This window comes from Zootoca vivipara, chromosome 1 (assembly GCF_965207765.1).
Source record: "Zootoca vivipara chromosome 1, rZooViv2.hap1.1, whole genome shotgun sequence".
Taxonomy (NCBI): Eukaryota; Metazoa; Chordata; class Lepidosauria; order Squamata; family Lacertidae; genus Zootoca; species Zootoca vivipara.
In genome coordinates this window covers 110,472,235-110,495,140 of record NC_142582.1, presented here as the reverse complement: position 1 = coordinate 110,495,140, position 22,906 = coordinate 110,472,235, and the positions used below count along the sequence as shown (strand labels likewise).

The 22,906-nt window shown below is 42.3% G+C and overlaps 1 protein-coding gene across 5 annotated transcripts in view; it reads right to left on the bottom strand.

Annotated features, from left to right (window-relative positions):
* Positions 1-22,906, bottom strand: part of FLRT2 (fibronectin leucine rich transmembrane protein 2) — a 95,265-nt gene that overhangs the window by 5,229 nt on the left and 67,130 nt on the right. The gene's annotated exons all lie outside the window — the stretch shown is intronic.

The window sequence follows — 22,906 nt, the reverse complement described above, 5'->3', positions numbered from 1 at the left end:
CTGGCACTGGTTCTCCAGGGTTTCTGACAGGGTTTCTGACTGAGAGTCTTCTCTCAGTCCTGCCTGAAAAGGATGGAGCGGAGGATGGAACCTTCTGTGTACAAAGCTTTTCCAGTGAGCAAAGTAATTCTTCACATCACACATGCAAGGCTGGCTCAAGACTATTTGCCACCTGAAGCAGAGGACAAGATGGCACCTCCCCATTCTGCATGCAAGAAGCCGATTGGATCTTACTTTAATACTAGCAATAGGATAGCATCCTCCACTGACCTGGAGAGCAGCAGGCTAATTTAGAGGGTGCATGAATGTTTTAAAGTATGGTTGTGAATTTTTCTTTATTTTAATGTAAACTGCTTTAAAGTTTTGTACAATCAAGCATTGTATAAATGTTATGCAATACGTACAGTGCACCTACCTACCTACCTACCTACCTACCTACCTACCTACCTACCTACCGTGACAGGCTCTGTAGCACACACAGCTCTGATATCACGCAAAGAGAAATGGTCGGGGCTGCCCCTGCTGATCCCTGGCAACTGCTCCCTGAGGCAGCTTCCTTACTTTGCCTAATGGTAGCACCAGCTCTGAGAATATTGTTCCCATAGAACAATGTAACTGTGGAACTTCTTTCCACATTATGTAGGGATGTAGGGATGGCCGCCAACTTGACTGGCTTTACAAGTGGTTCAGACCAATTCATGGAGGACAAAACTATCAACAGCTAGTAGTTACAATGACAATACTACCTCTAGTATCTTTGATGACCTGATGCTGGGGATGATAAGTGAGAGAGTGTTCTGTTCCTTTTGGAAAGGTTTTGCCATGTAGTTCAGACACTAATGTTCAAAGCAGTCCTAATTTTGCTTTCTCCCTCTGGCATTATTCATTATTTAAATTTAAAGCTGAAATATTTAGTTCCTTAAAGCATGCTGGGATAATGCTGGTTATGAAAGATCTCACGCTTGATGATTAATTTGTATTTTCTAATAAGGGGGCAAGGCTTCCATTACTTACATTTCAATACATTTGTTTGAACTGATGGCATTAGTTGATCTTACAGTAACTTATTTAATAGAGTTAAAATACAGAGAGAAGTATGGCACACATTAAGCTCCCACTGTTAATTGAATTGTAGGTAATTAACAGCTGCCAGGATTTTACCCAAACTGTATCAAATGTGTGTGTGCGCGCGCACGCGCATGGAGGGGGGAGATGCCGACATTAGCTAGCTAAATAAACTGATCCTTTAAAATATCTACTCTATTTTGTTTTTCACAGCACAATCCAAAGCATAGCCTCACACCTGGTTAAGGCAGAACATTCAGTTTTTGCCTCACTGGTGTGCCCTGTGCTCCTGTGGAAATGGACAGATTGCCTAATGCACTGTTCGAGGCTTTGATCTCTTACAAGCCGCCTCTGTCATAGAGGACCAGTTCCTTTTCAATTATGTAAGATGCTGTGATACTGCAGAGGCATTTTTAACAGGATTACATTCTAACGCACATCTTCTGTGACAGTTTATCATTCTTTAAAGTGCCTGGGCTCCCTTCTAAATCATACCAACCAGACTGGTCATCATGACCCCCCCTCTCTAAAAACACACACAAATAAATAAACTAAAGGAAGGTTTTCAGAGTCTTCAGATTACAGCCTCGTAAACCCCACTTTTGCAGCAATGCTCCTGCTGGATCACCACAACCTTACATTTGTGCGTGCAACAACACATCTCCCAATTGCCTTCTCCCTTAAAAAAGCAAACCCAATTAAACTATGTTCATTTTCACCCCACCCTCCCTCCAAGGATCACGGAGCGGCATACATAGTTACCTCACAGCCTCATTTTACTCCCTCAAAAGCCATGTGAGGTTGGTTATGTTAAGAGATAGCGATGGGCCCAAGGTCACCTTGTGAGCTTCCTTTCAGAATGGGGCCATGAGCTCAGGTTTCCCAGACTGATAATCTACCCACATCACACTGGTCTATCCATTTTCCTTCCGTTCAATCATTCCAAATAAAATGAGAATCCCCTCAGAGAGGCACATGCTACTTTAAGAAAGCTAGGAGTCAAGTCCAGCTAATAATACAAACAGGCACCGAGTAAATCAGGGTAAAACCTCGCTGTCTAAACATGTTTTATCATGTTTTTAATATTCTATTGGGAGCCACCCAGATGGGCGGGGTATAAATTATTATTATTATTATTATTATTATTATTATTATTATTATTATTACCACCCTTTCAATTCATGCACACCTGTTTTCTGAAGCCCGTGAACTTCATGGTCAAAGAATAAGAAGTTTTGGATCTTTCTGATATTATTTTCTCTATGCAAAATCAAATCAAATCAGTAGTCTGTTAAGGAATGGGCATGAAAAGAAACTAAGAGGGTGGTGGAAAGCAGCAGATGAAATACGAGGAAAGCTCTATTAGGAATTTAGCCCAGGTTAAAAGTGGACTGGGTCCCATTTAAAATCCCCCACCCCATTCAACTAGTTTCTCTTGCACAACTTTAACCCTCTCACTTGAAATGCTTCCACCATCTATAGTGTTTTAAATACTTTATAATACTTTTCACCATATTTTTCAACGCTTGTGATTCTCCCTCTTCGTTTCCCCCCCCCTTTTCTACACTATATATGCTACTCTGCTCTGAACTGTTTTCAAATACCTGGTGACCTAGCTTGAAACGAATACTGTTCTTTTTCTTATTGATGTCTTTCCTCTATTGTTACTCCTTTTTCAGGGTGAAATGTCAAAACACTTTAATGCTTTTTAAATGCCTCTGGTTTTCTTCCAGTTACTTATACAATTCCTCCTCTCACTGAGTTTATTCTATTAACTTTGTAACTTTGCTTGGTGCTCATTTCATGGAGCATATGGATGGCTGTCATTCATTTTCATATATTCCCCTTTCCAAACTGTTATAATGCCTCCATTTCTCCCATTTTCTACACTTCTTCCATTATTTATTTTAGCATTTTCTATTTACTTTCTAATTTATTGTTTCTCCTGTGTACTCCTATCCCTCCCCCGTCACAGGGTTTCTATACTTTTATTGTTACTGAAGCTCATACAATGTACTTTGAAGCACTTATTGCTTGCTGCTCTTCTAACATACACTCCTTATCCAAGTCTTTCTGTCTACCAGGACCTTATTTCTCTTGATTTTCCATTTTCTCTAGATGGAAAAATGCTCCAACTTCCTCATTATTAACAATTGTGCATTATACCCCCCCCCCCCATGAACATGATTCCCCTTCCCCATTCTTATGGTTATGGTTATTCCTTATGGATTGTTGCCTGTCCTATGAATGTCACTTTTCTCCTTTCAGTCTCTGATATTTGTTTTTGCTTCATTCTATGGCTATCCTTTCTCTCACAAATTTGACACTTCTATTTTTCCTGACAGGCAGAGACTAATATATATCTATTTTGGATCTCTATGGTTCAAAGGCATTTATACTTTTAAATGGATCCAAATATACCCCCCCCAAAAATGCAGTTTTATGTGCTATGTCATACACAGTACATTCCACATTCTTAAAGTAGCAAAGTAAGTCTGAGTAGAAATCCAGTATTTCACATATTTCATTCTCCCCCCCAAAAAAGGTTTCTCCCGAACAACAAAGCTTTTCAAGAAATATTATGTCTCTAGCTAAAGTCTGGGTTAGCTTCACCCACATTTTAGTACATTAATAGGAAACTACCCTATAAAGCCTGTTCAGCAGAATATTGCATTCTCCTTGTTCATATCCCTCTTGACACAAGTTTAATTACACCTGCCTTTCTGCCTCATTACTAATGGAATTTAGAATTAGAAAGGGAACAGGCCAAAGCCACAGGCATGAGGCAGAGAAGACAAACGTGATGAATGAGGACGGGAAGAGGAGGGGTGAATGCAGGACGAAGTGTGTGGAGTGGAAATGGAACCAATAACCAGCGCATATGGCTTCAATGTGCATGTGTCCACTGTCAGCCTGATCGATGCTGCTTTGTTTCCCTCTGCAATTACCTTTGTGAACTGTACATTCCTCAGGGCAGAAGCTGTATCGCCCACTATGTTTATAAAGCAAGCCGCTAGCAGCAGAGAGATGCAGTTATTCAACACGGGTTGTGTGTGTGGGGGGGGGGAGAGAGTGCTGGGAGAAAAGTAGCTTGAAAGTAATGATACCTGAGGGCTTTTTTTTTACCATGACTTAACCCGCAGTCATGGGACGCGGGTGGTGCTGTGGGTTAAACCACTGGGCTTGCTGATCAGAAGATCGGCGGTTCGAATCCCCACGACGGGATGAGCTCCCATTGCTCGGTCCCAGCTCCTGCCAATCTAGCAGTTTGAAAGCACATCAAAGTGCAAGTAGATCAATAGGTACCGCTACAGCTCTGGTTCGCCAGAAGTGGCTTTGTCATGCTGGCCACATGCAAGATGAGCACCGCAACCCCAGAGTCGGTCACTACTGGACCTAATGGTCAGGGGTCCCTTTAACCTTTACCTTTAACCCGCAGTAGCAATCCTTTGCACATCAGCTCAGAAATAAGCTACGCCGGATCCAAAGGGATTTACTCCCAGTGCTACAAGCCAGGAAAATAACTGGCAGTGCAGTCAGGCCAGGATCGGTGTTATATGCTCAAATTGTCTTGTCCCAGTGAGCAACCTGGCTGCCAAATTCTGTACCCGCTGAAGTTTCTGAACCGTCATCAGAGGCAGCCCCACGTATAACACATTGCAGTAATCTATGCTAGAGCATAGACAACAGAAGTATCCCCAAGCTACGTTCCGAGGAAGTGTAGAGCCGGCTACCTCCCATACATCCAGTCTACAATGGACTTACATCCACTTACAATGTGTCAGGCTTTTCTGGATTGAGCTTCAGTTAATTGGCTCTAATCCAGTCTATGCAACAGTCCAACACATCCACTGCCACACCTGCAGATGTAAAGGAGAAGTAGAGCTGTGTGTCATCAGCATATTGCTGCCAGTGTACTCCAAAACTCTGGATGACCCCACTCAGTGGTTTCATGTAGATGTTGAACAGCGTGGGAGATAAAGACGAATCCTGAGGAATCCCACAATGAAGGCTCCACAAAGCTGATTAGCACTTCCCAAGCATCACCCTCTGGAAATGACCATCCAAGTAGGATTGGAAGCCGTGCCACCACCACCCCCCCCCAACTTGGACAGCTGCTTCAGAAATATGCCATAGTCAAAAGCCGCTGAAAGGTCAAGTAGAATTAACAGGGACGCATTTCCTTGTCTCTCTCCAGACAGAGGTCACCATACAGAGTGACTAGAGCAGTTTCTGTGCCCAAACTGTGCCTAAATCTCAATTGAAATGGATCTATAAAACCTGGTCTGCAACCATCCGTTCAAGAACCTTGCCCAAGAAGGGGCGATTGGAAGCTATACAATCCAAGGAAAGCTTCTTAAGGAGTGGTCTTACCACTTCCTCCTTCAAGCAGACAGGGACAACCCCCTCTCACAAGGAGTCATTAACCACCTCCCTGGCCCAGCCAGTTGTCCCCTGCCTGCTAGTTTTTATCAACCAAGAAGCGCAAAGGTCCAGAGAGCAAGCAGTCACCCTGACTGATCCAAGCACCTTTTCCACGATCTCCAGCTTTACTAATTGAAACTCAACCAACTCAACAGGACTAGACAGTGCTCTAGACACCCCTTGAGATTCATATGCTGTAACAGCAGGATGAAGGTTGTGCCGGATGCAAGCAATGTTATCTTCAAAATGCTTTGCAAACAAGTCACAGTGAGCTATTGTTTCTGCTACCTCCTTTGGGCCAGGCTGTGAAAGGCCTCATACTACCAGGAAAAGCTCTGCCAAATAGTATAATGAGGATGCAATGGAGGCAGCAAACTTTGCCTTCTTGTTTAGGGCTGCAACTCAAGTTATGTAGCAAAACAACCCATCAAATCCTACAGGATCGATCAAAAGCCGATCTGTACTTCTGACTCTGTGTGAAACCTTAAGACGCAAATCTATTCCAGTGTGCCAAAACATTGTACAGATGTATATTTTAAATAAATTTGTTCCATTTAATAGTGGAGACAGGATCATCATTCAACTGTATCCTTTTTCCAGTCTTTCAAAGCCTTGATTGCTTTTCTGTGTCACAATGTATTGTAAACTATGTACAAGGCACTGCTTAAGGAAGCTGCTTCCATGTACTGATTTAATTGATTCATTCAGTCATTTGAATCAAAACTAAAAACTGACTTATTTACATCACACATAATCTTCACCAGGGTTCTCTTCTTGAAGCTTACATTAAAACCATTAATCAAAAATAGGGGGGGGGGGTGTTGGAGCTTCCCCTGATATATGTGAGTAATGGTTTTGCAGGAAAGCTGATGGGCCAAAGGGCTGGAGTCACTATTTACCGGTAGATGTTTAAAGAACATGTTGAGGGGGAGCAAAGTGCTGCCTCTAACATGCTGCCAAGCCCCTGCCGGCTTCATTTCTGATCTTCCGGGGGGATTCTGAGCATGATGTTCACTGAATGCACTTAGAACACTTCTTGGGATTGGGAGCCCTGGTGGTACAAAGCCCCTGATGCCATAACCGGCATAGTGGTAGAAACGTAAAAGGTGCTGTATACAAAGTCAGACCATCCGTCCTTCTAATTCAGTACTGTCTACACTGACAGGCTGTAGCTCTTCAGAGTTTCCCTCCTAGCCCTACCTGGGGATGTTGGGGAGAGAACCTGGGACCTTTTGCATGCAAACCATGTGCTCTGCTGAATCCTTTCCCTTCTTCACACCGAAGCATCAGCATGAGGGCCCTGGCTGCAGAGCAGGAAGAGTTTTCTGTCTAGTTTTTTATGTTGAAATGTGCCTTGCCTGATGCCTAGGAACTAAGCTCTGTTTGCATTGCTTTGATTCATTTAGTGTCTTATAACAGACTGTGAATCCCACTGTCCTGGGTGCAGCCAATGCATAGGTACCAACTCCCAGAATGAAAAATCCGGGATCGGCTGTGGCGCGGCAGCCACGCTGCGGCCATTTTGGAACTGGGCAGAGCAGCACTGGAAGTTGCTTCTACGCATGCTCTGCCCATTTCCAAAATGGCCGCAGTGCCAGAAATCGCTTCTGCACATGTCCAGAGACTCCAGACATGCACAGAAAGAGCCTCCCCAGTCCAGTAAGAATCTGGGGGATTTACGGTTTTTTTTTAAAAAAAATCTGGGCTGCCAGCGGGAAACGGCTGGAAAAACGGGGGTTTCCCAGGGAATACGGGAGACTTGGCAGCTATGAGCCAATGAGAGTTGGAGTTGAGCAACATCCAGAGCGCCACAGATTCCCTATCTACTGACCTATCACTCTCCTATTGACTCAAGGTGCAGAAGAGGGAAGGAAAGCGAGGCTTCCTTTAATTTCTCACAGGCTTAGCATATAACTGTTTAATTGTAGAGAAGGATTAGCTTTGAAAATAGTCATCCCCCTGAGACTGTTTAAAATGTGTTTTGGCTTTTCGAAGTGATTAGCACAATCTTTATGTAATCAAGAGCAGGGAGGTGGGGGGGGGGAGTATTGTATAAAAGTGTTCTTGGCTGCTAGCACGTCTTTGCAGATGTGAGAAGAAAGTTAGATTTACCCTGTAAAATTGAGCCGCAAACTGCTTAGCTCCATTTTAAATGACCGACAGTAAACACATACAAGGGGATGTCTTGCTTTGTGTTAGAAGAACCAACCAACCTGGGCTTCCACAGTACAGAATGCAGTGCAAACACATGTAAAAGTAAAAGGAGCAGGGCTGGGGAAATGAGGCCTTGTGCACTGTTGCTTTTACTCTTGTGGGCTTTGCATGCCAAAATTTGGTTTGGATATTATTTTCTCTGGGAACGTCCCATTTTGCAGGTGGGATTCAGGCTGCCTACATAGCATACATTTAAAGCACCCCCCCCAAAAAAGAGAGAATTCTGTTAAGGGTCCTGGGAAATGTTGCTCAGTGGGGGTGGGGGTGGGGATGTGAACTATTGTTCCAGGATTCTTTTGGGTGGAAAATGTGCTTTCAATATACACATGTATGCACACATCCTCACTCTCATATTGGCAAATTCAGGTTTCACTATTAAAATGGATTTGGTGCTCTTGTGGAACAATTCTGCCCTTTCCCCACCCAAAAGAAAATGGAAATCAGACTTTCTGGTAAGAAAAGTGACAATAAAGTGCACAAGGAAATTGTGGGATAACAATTGCTTGACATAATGTCATAGAACCTCCCCACAAACAAATCAGATGAATGTTCAGTAAATAGCTGATACTGCGTGTACATTCACACAATGAAAGCACTGTGAAAGCACTTGAAAATAATAGTCCCCCCCCCACAAATTCTGGGAGCTGGGAGCTGCCTGTTCCCTCCCAGAATTGCCATTTCTAGTGTTCCCTGTGGAGAGGGCCTGATTGTTAAACCACTTGGGAACTGTAGCTCTGGGAGGGGGGGGGGAATAGGGGCCTCCTGATAACTCTAAACATCCATAATAAACTACAGTTTCCATAATTCTTTGTGAGAAGCTGTGACCATTTGTAGTGGCATCATAGTGCTTTAAATATACACTGTGATTGTGGCCAGTATAACATCCCCAACAAACGGACGAATGCTCAATAAACAGGTCATCTGGAAGCAACCTCAGATTTCAGACTAAATACCTCCTCATTCTCACAAGCTGATAATAGATTACGGTAATTACATTAATAAGGCTGAGAAGTCTCTCCCTCCCATCATTAAGTTTAATAATAAATATCCAGGGTGCCTGTGAGCAAACAAAGAAGAATTATATCGTATCTTTGCTTACTTTTCTGCCCACTGTGGCAACAATGTTTTTGCCATGCTGCTCTTTTGCTGCAAATTGCTTAAATCTCTCATACATAGAAGTTTAGAGCTAGGTAATTATAGTCATGAAAAGGTGCAATCATTTTCTCTTCCTTTACCGGTCAAAAGCTGTTTCCCCTGCACTGGGGTTCCTTTTCTAAAGGCAGTTGTTATTATGTCAGATTCTTTGAGTCCAAGTTAAATCCACTCCTGCTCCTTTTATTGCACGATTTCAAACTGTTTTGCTATCATATAATCTTATTTTACTAAAAGTATGCTGCAAGAATGAACAAACTTTCCTGTCTTATTCTTTTTAAAATGTATTTAAAGGGTTTGTTTTATGCCATGTATAGCTAACTTTGCAGGATAGGTTCTCCTGCAGATACATTAAAATGTGGACCGAGCCGTTAGTATGGTTGGTTTTCTCCTCTGGAACTCCTTATTACATATCAGACAGGTCCTCTGTTGTCTTTTTGGCACCTACTGAAGAATTTCCTTTTTCAATAATCCTTTAAAGTGGAGATATTTACACACAGAGAGATGTTTTAATTGTTTGCAAATATGGACATTTTAATATGGAATTGTTTTGCATTGTTTTTATTGTTGATATCAAACCACATCAAGATATTTTATGGGAAGTGGTTAAAAAATGGAAGTAATTTTTTTTTATAAAAAAAATGTTAAGGGAGGGGAGCTTTCACTTTCATAAGCTTCCTTTAATATTATCTCCTGTTGGTAACTGAGAAACCTTTTAATTGTATTTCCCCCTTATGATTCAGAATAGCCATGGAATCATAAAACTGGAACAAACTTATGAACCAACACTAAAACTTTAAAGCTTAAAACAATCTCAGTCTTTTTGCACATTTCTACCTCTTGTTTGGTTGGATGGGCAAGTAGATGGAGGTAATTTTAAAGCAAGCATTTTTCATATCACTTTTCAGATCTTCTGTAAATATGTGGGGATCACATCTGCTTAACCCCACTTAGAACTCATTGCATGTTTATCTGATTTTCCAAAGATGATCTACATGTGCTGGATGTTTGAGTGCACATGAGATCTCTCCTTATGTTCTGTATCCGACAAGTGAAAATGTAGGAGAGTATGACATCACAGTAAGATTAATTTGCTTTTAACCAGGCTTTCTAATTAAAGCTTCGGAGAGTGAAAATAGGCTACACACTGCATGAGGAAACTATGTACGGAACTGCATAACAAAAGGACAAAAAAAGAGGTTCCTATAATTAATTTCACTTAAATTCTTCCATCTTAATCATGACAGCCACTTGTACACAAGGGCTCCCAAGCTCAGCTGTCTGTCTGTCCGATAATGAGGGATAATTCTGGAACAAAATAAGGCATTTTTGAATACCTGCTTTAGAGCATTACGCTACATTGCTGGCATAGCTTATTTGTCTCAAACCTGACTAGCTCAGGGACTCTGAATTCAGCTCTCAAGTACCAGAGTGGATAGATTTTGGGGAAACCAAGATTCAAATCCTGGACATCCCAATGTCTTTTCACAAGCAACCATTGCAGTAGGGAGCATCTAGATTTATATGCCTATCCCGTACATCATATTTAATAGCGGTGCATTAATCTGGTGGGTTTTTTTTTCATTTCTCAATCCCATACGTTCCCATTATTAAAGATCTCAGATGCATTGTTAATCAAATCATTCATTAAAATCATATTAGACTGATTATTCATTCATTATACTCACATTGGTTTCTCAACCACAGTGAGTTGTATTCAACTAACTTTTCCTTGGAGAAGGCAAACTGAAACGAATGGGTCTGAGTTAGCCATGGGCTCCATCTACACTATACATTTGAAGCAGAATCCGTTCCCAGAGTGGTTTAACCATTGACCACTCTTTCCAGGGAATTCTGGGAATTGTAGCATGCTGTCTGAGACATGCTAGAAAGGAGGACTGCCGGAAGAGCATTGAAGCCAACCGTTATTTCTCCTGTTAGAGCACAGGTGCTGTCCCTTTGCTTGCTCTGCAGTCTCATTCTTCTCATTTTCAGCTCAGCTTCAACCATGCAAAACTGAGAAACATTTGCTGGAATGATGCAAACTACCGAAAACTTGTGCATAACACAACACCCGCTAACTGAAACCTATTTACAGCACCTTCAGATTTTGAAAGAAAAGCCACCTTGATGCCTTGAATTCACCATCCAAGAGGAGCCCACAAGAGTTTGTTTCTGACCAGCAGTAGGGGGAGCTCTCATACAGCTGCAAATGTCTCCTTTCCCCCCTTTTGTTACTCCTTCAAAACCCATGTTTCCAGCATTGCTACAGTATTTGGTGAGATAAACAACAAAGTCATCTATTGCTCCTATTTCCCCAGATCTGCAATAGTGGCCCACGAATATTGATAGCCCAATGCTGGAAAGAGGAAAAAAATGCCCTCAAAAAAGATTGGCAAATTAAGTTAATGGAATATGCAGAGATGGCCAAACTAACTGGTAGACTTAGAAATCAGGATGATAACAAATTTAAAAATGAATGGGAAGCTTTTATTGCATATATGACAAAGCATTGTATACAAGTAAAAACATCAGCTGGGTTCTTAAAAAACACTTGCAATAAAAATAGATATGAATGGATGGAAATATGATTTGGACACGAACGATTTAACAATGAAATATTGGAACCATGGAGGGGGTAGAGGGAAGTCGGGGGATTGGAGAAATTCCATATTTCGGTACTGTATTGAATGTACAAACATTATGCAAAAGGATACAGTTGTTCAAATTTTTATTTTTTTATTTCTTAATGTTATGTTTGTTATAATGAAAACCAATAAAATATTATAAAAAAACAAAAACAAAATGTTTGCCTCTGCTATTTATCAAATGCTATTGAATAAGTGACAATTGTCAGCTGAGTCATTTGAATAACGTTGATGGAGTCCAGGGAGAAAATGAGTGGATAATATTTTGCAAGATAAACTCTACAAAAACATAATATAATATGTAGAGAAATAAACAGAGAGCTTCTGCCTTTCTTAACTTAGGCCTCATCTATAGTAGGAATAAAAAGGTAAAGGGACCCCTGACCATTAGGTCCAGTCATAACCGACTCTGGGGTCGGCATGACTAAGCCGCTTCTGGTGAACCAGAGCAGCGCACAGAAATGCCGTTTACCTTCCCGCTATTTATCTATTCATCTACTTGCACTTTGATGTGCTTTCAAACTGCTAGGTTGGCAGGAATAGTAGGAATAGTTAACCACTAAACATATAGGGGAAAACTCCCTCAGAACAGAACAGCAAATCAGGGCATGAATTATTACCTCAGCAAGTAATTGCTCACACCATTTTGACTGGTTGCTAAGGGCGCATCTCTACCATGTAAAGGATTTGAGACACCAATTCACAGAAATGTACAGATTGCCTCTGGCAGATTAAGACATTAGATCCACTTTGCAGTGGACCCAGTTGCCTTGTAAGCAATCTAAAAAATAAAATAAAAGAGGGCAATAAGGTGCAAGATATAGTGTAGCCCAAAAGACATAGGAGCACAGAACTAGGACTCATGTTCCTGGGCTCCACCTCCTAACAATGCTCCCCCACTTAAAACTTCTTTAAAAAAATATTCAGTTTTTAGTGGACCAGATTCCACTTCAGGCTCTGCCTTTTCTTTTTACTGCATTTCTTTGTACCATTTAATATGGTACAAAGTCAGTGAAAAATATTGTGCATTGCTAATAAGTACAGCTCCTTTTATAAATAGAAAGACAAAAAAAAGTACTGATAGATGTTCCATAAGAACATAAGAATAATCTGCTGGATTGGGCCAGTGGCCCATCTTGTGGCTTATTCTATTCTTATAGAAGCCCACAAGCAGATCTATCTCCCACAGAGGAGTTAGAATATACTTCTTGTGGCTAAAAGCCAGTGATAGACAAAATTCATGGAGGATAAAGCTAATACTCCATTAAAGCCACCCAACTTGGTGGCCATCGCTGCCTCTTGTGAGACCAATTCCATAGTTTAACTAAGAAGTTCTTTCTTTTGACCTGAATCTTCCAGCATTCATCTTCAGTGGATAGCCCTAGGCTCTAGCTTTATGAGAGAGAGATAAAAAGTTTCTCTATCGAATTTCTCCACACCATGAATAATTTTATACACCTCAATCACCTTTATTTGGTATTTCATTAACCCCCCCCCCCACAAATTTATTTCTTTTATTAAATTGATATCCCATCCTTCATTGCAAATGACACCTAATTCAACACATTGTGTCATAAACTTGTACTGTGCAAACTAAAGAAGTCAAGCATCAAGACTGGGTCAAACAAGATGTTCCTAAAGGTATAGTCATTTTTGCCAGTGGGTCACTTTATTTCACAACACTTGCACACACCACACAGAACACACTATTATTTCACAACACTTGCACAAACCAACAAGTTAAGGCTCAGGCCACTTCTCAACTTGGCCTATGCAGTGACCTTGAATGTGGACTGAATTAGCTCATGCAATCTCATTTTCAAAACTGCAAGTGATACGGCATTGAGCACAGACTGCAACGGGCTCCTCATTTTCGAAATAAAGCAAATACTTCTGACTACATTCAGAAGCAGATGGCAGAGCAGGGCAGCATGCGAAACACAGGTGTAATTTGCTCAGTGCCGCTAAGCAAATGTGTTCCAGCGTCCTGCTTGAGCTTGACGCTTTAGAGAGTTCTCTGGTGTCAACCCTGAGTCCGTAATGATGAAGTGTTCACCTGTGAATGAGTGGACCTCGGCTTCCTCTAATATAGAAAACTGTGAGCGCTGCTATTCCAGATAAACTCCCTCCAGATGGTCACCACTATGCCATTTTCACTCCACTGGGCTGAAAGGAACAGATGATCAGCTCCAGGACTGATATTAAACTGTGCTCCCTCTCGAAGAGGAGACTGCTACGGAACAGAGCAGTTGGTGTCTTGATTCACCTTCCCTCAAGGCCACATTTCTCAAGGTGGTTTCAGTTTAAACCTTGTAAAATTGAAACTTTTTTTAATGGTGTGGGCTAAGGAGACAAGTATGACAACTCATTTCTCAAGAAAGTGTGCTGCATGTAGTACCTGTTACAAACAGAACTGGTATTATTTCCCAGCTCAAGAGATACGGATCCGTCAGGTGTGCCTTGCCACCAACCAGTGCTAATAGGCAAAAAGAAATACGTGGAGAATTTCTATTTACAAGAAGCCCAGAAATCAGGCTACAGAACAGAAGGAGAGAAAGGAAACCAAGTGATTCCATTGTCTCTGCTGAGAGAACTACTGTCTGTGCATCTTCCTTAACTGTCACCTAGCAGTGGCTACCTAAATCAGGGGTCAGCAACCTTTTTCAGCCGTGGGCCAATCCACCATCCCTCAGACCATGTGGTGGGCCGGACTATATGGGGGGAGGGGTGAACGAATTCCTATGCCCCACAAACAACCCAGAGATGCACTTTAAATAAAAGAACACATTCTATTCTTGTTAAAATACCAGGCAGGCCCTACAAATAACCCAGAGACACATTTTAAATAAAAGGACACATTCTACTCATGTAAAAACACGCCGATTCCTGGACTGTCCGTGGGCCACATTAAGAAGGCGATTGGGCCGTATCCGGCCCACGGGTCTTAGGTTGCCTACCCCTGACCTAAATGGTTTTTATTGCAGGGTAAAATGGAGGGGGGAGAACTAAATAAACAAATAAATAAATAATAATCAGTTGGAACTAGTACCTGAGTTTGCTTTTGTTTTCCCCTTCTCCCTCCCCAATCTTTTTTTCTTTTGTGCCATGTCTTTTAGGCTGTATGTCTGAAGTCAGGAGCTATCTTGTTTGCAATGATCTGTGTAAGCTGCTCTGGGGTGAAAAATATGTACCGTATGTATTTACTGTATGTAAAACAAATTCATAAGAAATAAACATACAAGAGCACATTTTTGCAGAAGCATCAGCTGTAGCTCTATACAGAGATCAGTTAACACTTCACACAGAAAAAAAGGTGTAAAGGACTCCTCGACAAGACTTAGGCTACATCCCTATACCCATGTGCCTGGGAGTAAGGTAAAGGTAAATGTAAAGAGACCCCTGACCATTAGGTCCAGTTGCGGAAGACTCTGGGGTTGCAGCGCTCAACTTGCTTTACTGGCTGAGGGAGCCGCATACAGTGTCATGTGGCCAGCACGACTAAGCCGCTTCTGGTGAACCAGAGCAGCACACAGAAATGCCATTTACCTTCCCACTGGAGCGGTACCTTATCTACTTGCACTTCGTGCTTTCAAACTGCTAGGTTGGCAGGAGCTGGGACTGAGCAACGGGAGCTCACCCCATCCCCGTCGCGGGGATTCGAACCACCAAACTTCTGATCAGCAAGCCCTAGGCTCAGTGGTTTAGACCACAGTGCCACCAGCGTCCCTGGGAGTAAGGTAAAAAAGGTAAAAGACCCCTGGACGGTTAAGTCCAGTCAAAGGTGACTATGGGGTGCAGTGTTCATCTCGCTTCAGGCCAAGGGAGCTGGCATTTGTCCAGAGGCAGCTTTCCGGGTCATGTGGCCAGCATGACTAAACTACTTCTGGCGCAACAGAACACCATGAATGGGATCCAGAGCACACAGGGAAAGCATGCTTTGAAAGAGTCACACTCTCTATCCAACTTGAACACAGGTAAAACATTGGTGAAAATTTGGGAAGGAATAAGACCAGTATGGTATTTACCCCTTTATGATTATTATTAGAAACATCTTTTAGAATTATTTTATTGGATTTCTTAGCCACCCTTCAAAATAAGCTCACGGGATGGGTTGCAAAAATATAAAAAATGCAATATTGAAATCAGTTAAGACATACATCTGTGGGATGGGATTTTCACAATTTAGGGGCTGAAAGAGAGAAAACCCTCTCCCAAGCCATCATTCCCCACACTTCTGAGGGTGGCAGAACTCCCAAGAGGTCTCATCTGTCAGTCTTCACACAAACTGGGAAGGAGGTGGTATTCTGGTTATTTTCAGCCTAAGCTATTAAGGGCATTAAACACCAATGTGAGCACCTTGAATTGAGCCCAGTAATGAACTGGAAAGGAGTCCAGTTCTTTCAAATTTGGGGATATATGAGCTCTCCTGAATGGAATCCTGGCCAGCAGGCCAGCTGCTGGGTTTTGGACCAGTGAAAGTGTAAGAGTCCTTTTCAAGGGCAGCCCCATGTACAGTACACCTCATTGCAATAAACCATTCTGGGAGTTGCCAGAGCATAGAATAAAGCCGCCAAGTCATTTCTGTCCAAAAGGGGCTACAGATTGTGACACAGCTGGAACTGGAAACAGGCAATGCTAGCCAGGGAGGCCACCTGCGCCTCCATTGACAATGTTGGAACCACAAGTACCTTTAGTACCATGAACTCATGGCTACATACCTCTGCACTGTGTCAACAGAAGTCAATGTTGCAGAAGGAAATAATTCTACAAGATCTGACAATAAAAAGGAGAGATTCCGTTTCTGTTTATTCCTTTATGAGTTTTTTCTATGTGATTAAAAAAAAATGTGGTCCTGTCTATGTGGTAATAGGGCCAAAGTAAATTGCAAGGGATGCCTCTTTTTTTAACCTAAATTATCCATTTCACATGTGGCACAAATGCATCTTGTTTTGAAAAAAGGGGAGGGGGGAGAGAGGGAGCAGCCCTTTGAGTCTTTGCAAGCAAATTGGCCTCTACCTATAAATTATTCTACCCTGTTTGCTTTTTATCTAGAGTGAGGCAGGCAGCCTAGCAAAAATGTCTGGAGATAATTTGAAAAAGCTGCTTTCACTGGCCTAAGCAACTCAACTTTGCATCTGCCGAGACATAATCTTGACACTTGTGTATCATGTCGCGTGGCGCTGCATTCCTAATGGGGGTGCAGTGGCAAGACACAGGCTGCTCAGCTGGGGAGCAAAGGCTTTGCGCCCCCCAGCTGAAGGAGTCTAATGGAGCCACCAGCTCGTGTTTTCAGAAGATTTCACAGCGATCTTCCTTTCACCCTCCAACACTCTAGCTTGGAACATGAGTGAGCTCTGCTGGTGGGGATGTTTTCTTTAATCATAACTTTGGGAGGAAGGAGAGGATTGAGCTTTTTCTCTTTTTCTCTTTTGAGCTTTGGATGGCTTCCTTTGGCACTTCTCGAGCTTCCGTCTGAGATGCTTAGCTTACTAAAAATGACAAGTGTTACACACTGCATGCCGAAAGCTTTTCCACCTCAGCCGTATAAAGACCATGACTTTTCCAGTGTTCCTTCACAAGGATCTAATTTCAGGTAGGTAGCCGTGTGGGTCTGCCGTAGTCAGTACAAGAAAAAAAGCCTTCCAGTAGCACCTTAGAGACCAACTAAGTTTGTCATTGGTATGAGCTTTCGTGTTCATGCACACTTCTTCAGAGCTAATTTGTGGGTTTTGAGCATCACTTGATTAAATGCTCCTCCTGTGCAGTGTTTATTCTTAAAATTATTCTTGATAGAGTACTCTTGTGAGATTATATTTGCATTCCCACTGACACTACTTGAGGCTACTGAAAAGAGACCACTACTGGTTCCTTAGGTTTTCCTCAGAGAAACTCTTAATCAGCAGCAGGCAAACTTTTTTTCCCCTTTTCTGTCAAGGGATAATCTGTCAGGGATCACATACAATTTTTTTTTTCTGGTGGGCAATAGGGGAGGTGCCATATACAAAATTGTTCTGTGTTAACTAATTCAATATGAAGGCTACTCTAATTCAATGTTCAACATGGCTGCCTCAGATATGAATCCCCAACCCTATGCAAGTCTATTCAGAAGTAAGTCCCACTAGGTTTGATGCAGTTACTCTAAAATTAGTACACCAAGGATTTATGTTTTTTAAAAGTATAAGAGACCAATCTAGCGACTCTTCTGGAAGTTATTCCTTTCTGAGGGTGTGTGTGTGTGTGTGTGTGTGTGTGTGAGAGAGAGAGAGAGAGAGAGAGAGAGAGAGAGAGAGAGAGAGAGAGAGAGAGAGAGAGAGAGAGGTGGCAATTTGTGCACAGGCAGTTGGAGATAATGTCTTTTCCCAAAGTGATACAACCATTTTGGTAAACTTTTTCACTGAGTAAAGTACTGCCCTTTTCCAGTTGTTTGACAACACCACAGGAAAAAAGGGAAGGAATGAACAAGAGGAAGGAAGGATATGTGACAGAATGGAAGAATAGCACAGTTTCAGGAGCCAGTGAGGGCTGCAGAATAGGCAGCCTTTGGGTCATATATGCTCTATATATTAGCTTTTGTGATATGACTCAACTGACCCAGGGACTGAAGTAACAATGCATGTTTGACACTACAGGGAAAAAAGGAAAAAGAAACTGACTTTAAGAATAAGAATAATATCTTGATTTGATAATCAGCAGGGATGTTTTGGAACAAAAAGGAGACTATTGAAATACATACGTATGTATGGTATTTTAACCTTCTTAATAACTGAGATATCACCTGCACTCATAGTAGCTCTTGATGGGATTGAGAGGAGGGGGCCAATCACCTTCACAGCAGGGCTGCAATAATTCTGGCTGGAAACATTGTCCAGAGCAAGCCTAATTTGTGGCATGATTTACTGCTGACTATCTGCAGCTTTTCCCTATAGGCCACATTTCTTCTTGTGGACACACCTGTTGGAACTCCTGTGGACTATCTGTGGGAGGCAGAATCACAAAATGAGGAAAATTAAATGCCTGCGGGCCCAAACAGAAAGGCTGCCACTTTCCAATGACTGCTGCATGTCCTTAACGCCCACACATATCCAGCTTCAAGGCTGATGTTCCTGGCACTAATAACTACTGCTCTTCTGCTGTACACTACAAACAGAATTGCATACAGCTTCCCACACAATCGAGGATATTTTTGCATATTCCTCCTATTAAGTTCTCTCCAATCATCTAAGTGGTACCACTTAGAGAAAAATCAAAGTGACCTTTAAATAAATGATTTGTTTAGTTCTAACTGCTTATTCCGTTAAGTGGGATTGCCTGTTGCGACCCAGGAAATGTCCACAAACCCACAGTGTCTAACATTTATTGTGGAATGAAAGTATTTAATTGGTGGGGGAAGAAACTTGTTAAAATGCTGGTGGTGAGAAAGGATTCCCCTCCCTTGAAAACAACAATTCACAGTAACAGTGTTTGGCTCATTTATACATATAGAAAATGGTTTTTAACAGTTGGAAAAGTTTAAATAAATAAAAATGGGGTGACAGAACGTTGCCCTCCACAAAGGTTATAGTGAATGTATGCTAGAGCACAGAGATAGCCCAGCCATTAGTCAGGATGAGGCCACTTCCTCAGGTGGCAGAAGCCTCCGAGGCGGCACACCTATGGGTGCACCGCTGCCATCAGCACTGATTTGGGGCAAGATGGCGTCCATTTTGGGTGAGATTTTACCCGAAATCATGTGAGATCTTGTGGCACATGCAAACTCTCACACAATTTTGGATGAGATCTTGCACCCAAATTGGCGTGATCTTGCATGATATTGGCGCCATGGGCAGCGCTGCTTCTCTGCTGCCATGCAGATGTGGCAAGGTGTGCAGCAGTGGCAGAACAGGCCATGGTGGCGGGTAGGGGTGGCAGCAGCAGCATCAGGGCAAAGCGGCAGTTCCCGTATTACCTCAAGTGGTGAAAGGGGACACGCGACACCTGCTGAGGTGCAATAGGTTTTACCTGCCTGATCAATCACTACCCACATCAAAAACCATACCACTTAAAATAAAGATGTGTCAGAGATTAGCATATTCCAGCATCTTATTTGTAAATTTGTTTTGCAGAACAACTGAGTTAGAGATATGGAACTAAGATATATACCTACCGAGTGTAACTCTTCAGGACATGCCAAACACTTTCACCCATATGGTATGCTATGACTGCAACCCCTTTCCCGCATCTTACCCCCTATTTTGCAATATCTGAACCGCATTAGTCATTCATTTTCATTTCCTTACGAGCCATCCTCTTATCATCATGGGGCGGTTATTAATTATCTCTTGGCTTTTCCTAACATCACGAAGAGTTAGAGAAATTGCAGCAGGAGAGAATGTTATTAGTCACCACACAAAAAACAAAATATTGCCAGGTAAGGAGATGAATATAATATAATCCATTATGATAAAATAATACACACTCTTATTCCTGTTGCTGCCATTTCTCAGTTACAATGCTTTTTCAACTGCCATTCCAAACTAAAAAATGAAATAAAATGTACTTTCTGGTATTTGGGGTTTTAAGTCTTATATAGTTCAGCACATGTTTTATTGCTCTTAATCAGTGAGCCCTTGTGACCACACTGAGATTTACTACCTCATTCTCTTCTTTACAGATATGTGTGGTACATTGTGGTATGAATGCCCTTGTGGCATTCAACAGTTAAAGTACTAGTAGTTTTTCACTGTCTTGAAAAGCTGGCTGTTAAAATTTTGAATTTTATGAAGCCCAGCATCATCATCATCATCATCATCATCATCATTCTGACCCACATCAACACTGTGTATTTTATCACTTTGTTCATTCTCTCCCTCTCTCTATCTCCATTGGTCCCTCCAGATGTCTGTTTTTACTGTTGATTTGTGTTGATTTACACGATGATTTGTGCTCATGATGGTATCAAGCTGATTATACACAATCCTGCTTTCACTCCTGTTCATACCTGAAAAGGTTTTGGGGCAGATAATTTGCTTCACTTCCTGTCTCATAACAACTTCCTGTCCCATAACAACTCCCAACGTCGTTGTAATGAAATAACCCTCGGATGATATATTTGGTCACAGCCTGGATGTATAAGGGTTAATGCATCTCTTACCCTGAATTACATCACATGCTTGTGGGGGCGGGGTTATGAACATTCTATGAGGAGAAAAGAGCGGTTATGACAGTTGGGAGAGAGAGGGAGATGAAGCAGGGGAGTGTGAGCTTGGGTGATGATAAAATAGGTTTATAGAGTAGTGTTAGGTGAGGAATTGGTGAGGTTTGAAGTTATATGTTTAACAAGAACAATTCCATTGAAACCGCATGCTTGTACACATGAACCTTGAATGCAACCGTTAAGTTCATAAGACATTAAACAGGGCCGGCTCTAGGTAGACCCCTGGTGGTGCGGTGCGCCGGGCCGGTAGGCAGGGCGTCGGGCGGCAAAGCCGCACGGAAACCATGCTGCGCCCTGCGAGGGCAGGGGCGCCGGAGCGATCTCCGCCCCTCAGCGCCAGGGCGGCCAACCTGCTCGAGACTGCCCTGACATTAAATGTTAAATTTAAAGTTCCATCCGTACCATTGTCTGTGTGATCTTTCCAGCAGAGGTATCTATTGCTCATCTGGTGGGGATACTCATTAAAAGGACAAAAACCCTTATCTAAGGCAGGAAGGATAGGTTGTTGTCCCTTGAGTGCACCGAGAGGAGGAGGAAGAGGGAGACTGGCATAGTTGCCAAGTTATCCCTTTTTTAAAGGGATTTTCCCTTATGCTGAATAGGCTTCCTCGCGAGAAAAGGGAAAACTTGGCAGCTATGGAGACTGGTTCGAGGGTGACAGGTGGGAGGAAAGCTTCAAGTGGGGGAAAGCTCGAGTGAGGAGAACCCCTTACTGTTGTGTACATTATGAATAGTCTCATATTCCCCTCAGAGCTTAAAAAGATACCGGGCCATGTTTTGGGCTAGAAGAGTACTCTCATTTTATCTTTAAACCCCAAGCGTTATAAGGGGATTTATAAGGAGAATAACTGGGATAGTGGGAGGTGAACTTTACCTCAGGACATCCCTATTAACTCCTTTCATAATCTGAGAAGTAGGTTGTGCAATAAAGACAGAAAGTAGAGGACTTTCGTCACAGTCATCAACAAACTATGGAGTAGCATGTGAGTAGGCTGGTCACTGCATTCTGGACTAGTTGCAGCTTCTGGACCAGATAAAAAGTCAGAGGCCTACACAAAGCATGGCTCTATATTGCTTTAAATGCCCCCTTCTTTGATTGAGGTTGATTTTGTGTGTTGTTACCAAGGTGAAGTACCTAGTACAGAGATTGCATCTAAATAATAAATCAAATCAAAAAGAAGTCGTCACCAAACTGGGTGTGTATGACTGCCCAGTGTACAATTTTTCCTCTACCTGGAATTACTGAATCAATGCAAGTTTGTTTTTAGACTTCAGTAGAGCCAAAGTGTCATGTTCACTTTATAGCATATTTGGCAGGACATAGACAGAGCCCAGCCAGGAACTGAATCGGCGATAAGACAGCAAATGCCTAACCTCTCCCGTAAGAATTCTGGTTTATATACACTGGCAAAATTAAGTCCCTTATTCATGCATGTTCACCAGCAAAGCCAACTTCTACAGATATAGGCTATTAAATTGCCATTCTGTTCATTTAGTTCAAGTTCTGCAATTCTCTTGCACTCAAATCCAAGGTCTTTGTACTGAACCAAACTGTCAGGCTCACAAAGAAACAGGGGGGGGGGAGGAAAGAACTTGACAACCCTCCCCCTTAAATTTCCCTCTCTCTTTCCAGGTCTCCGATGCTGTAATAATGTGATTTGCTGCCTGGCCTACCACCAAGACCTGCGTTCTATTGGGAAGGCCAGAGTTATCCATATACAATCACGCCACGAAGAATGGGGTAACAGGAGTTTTGACATATGTGCTGTGTTTCCTTAACCCCAAGAGGCCACCCACTATGAACAAGCACAATGGTTTCTCCTAAATATGCCTTAGGTGTCCACATAATAAAGGCATAAAACCTTTCTATTGCTACCATTATATCCCATGGTTGATTCAACCCACCTCCTTCAAGAATAGAGAAAACAGCAAAAAAAAAATGCCCTACCTATTCTATGCATGCGGCTAAAAAGACAGAAATTTTAGACCTTATACAAACTGAAGGACATGAAAGAATCGAGTTTGCTTCATTCCTCCAGCTCAAAAACTTATTGCACACCATTTACCCACAATGTCTCTGTGCTGCCACAATTTAAGTTTACTTTGTTGACCTTCATCTGGCCCATTACTGCCTCTAGTCACCAGTTCAGCATCTTCACAGGCTCACCTGACACAGGTGGAAGTAGAACACTAGTTAAGCAGAGAGGCA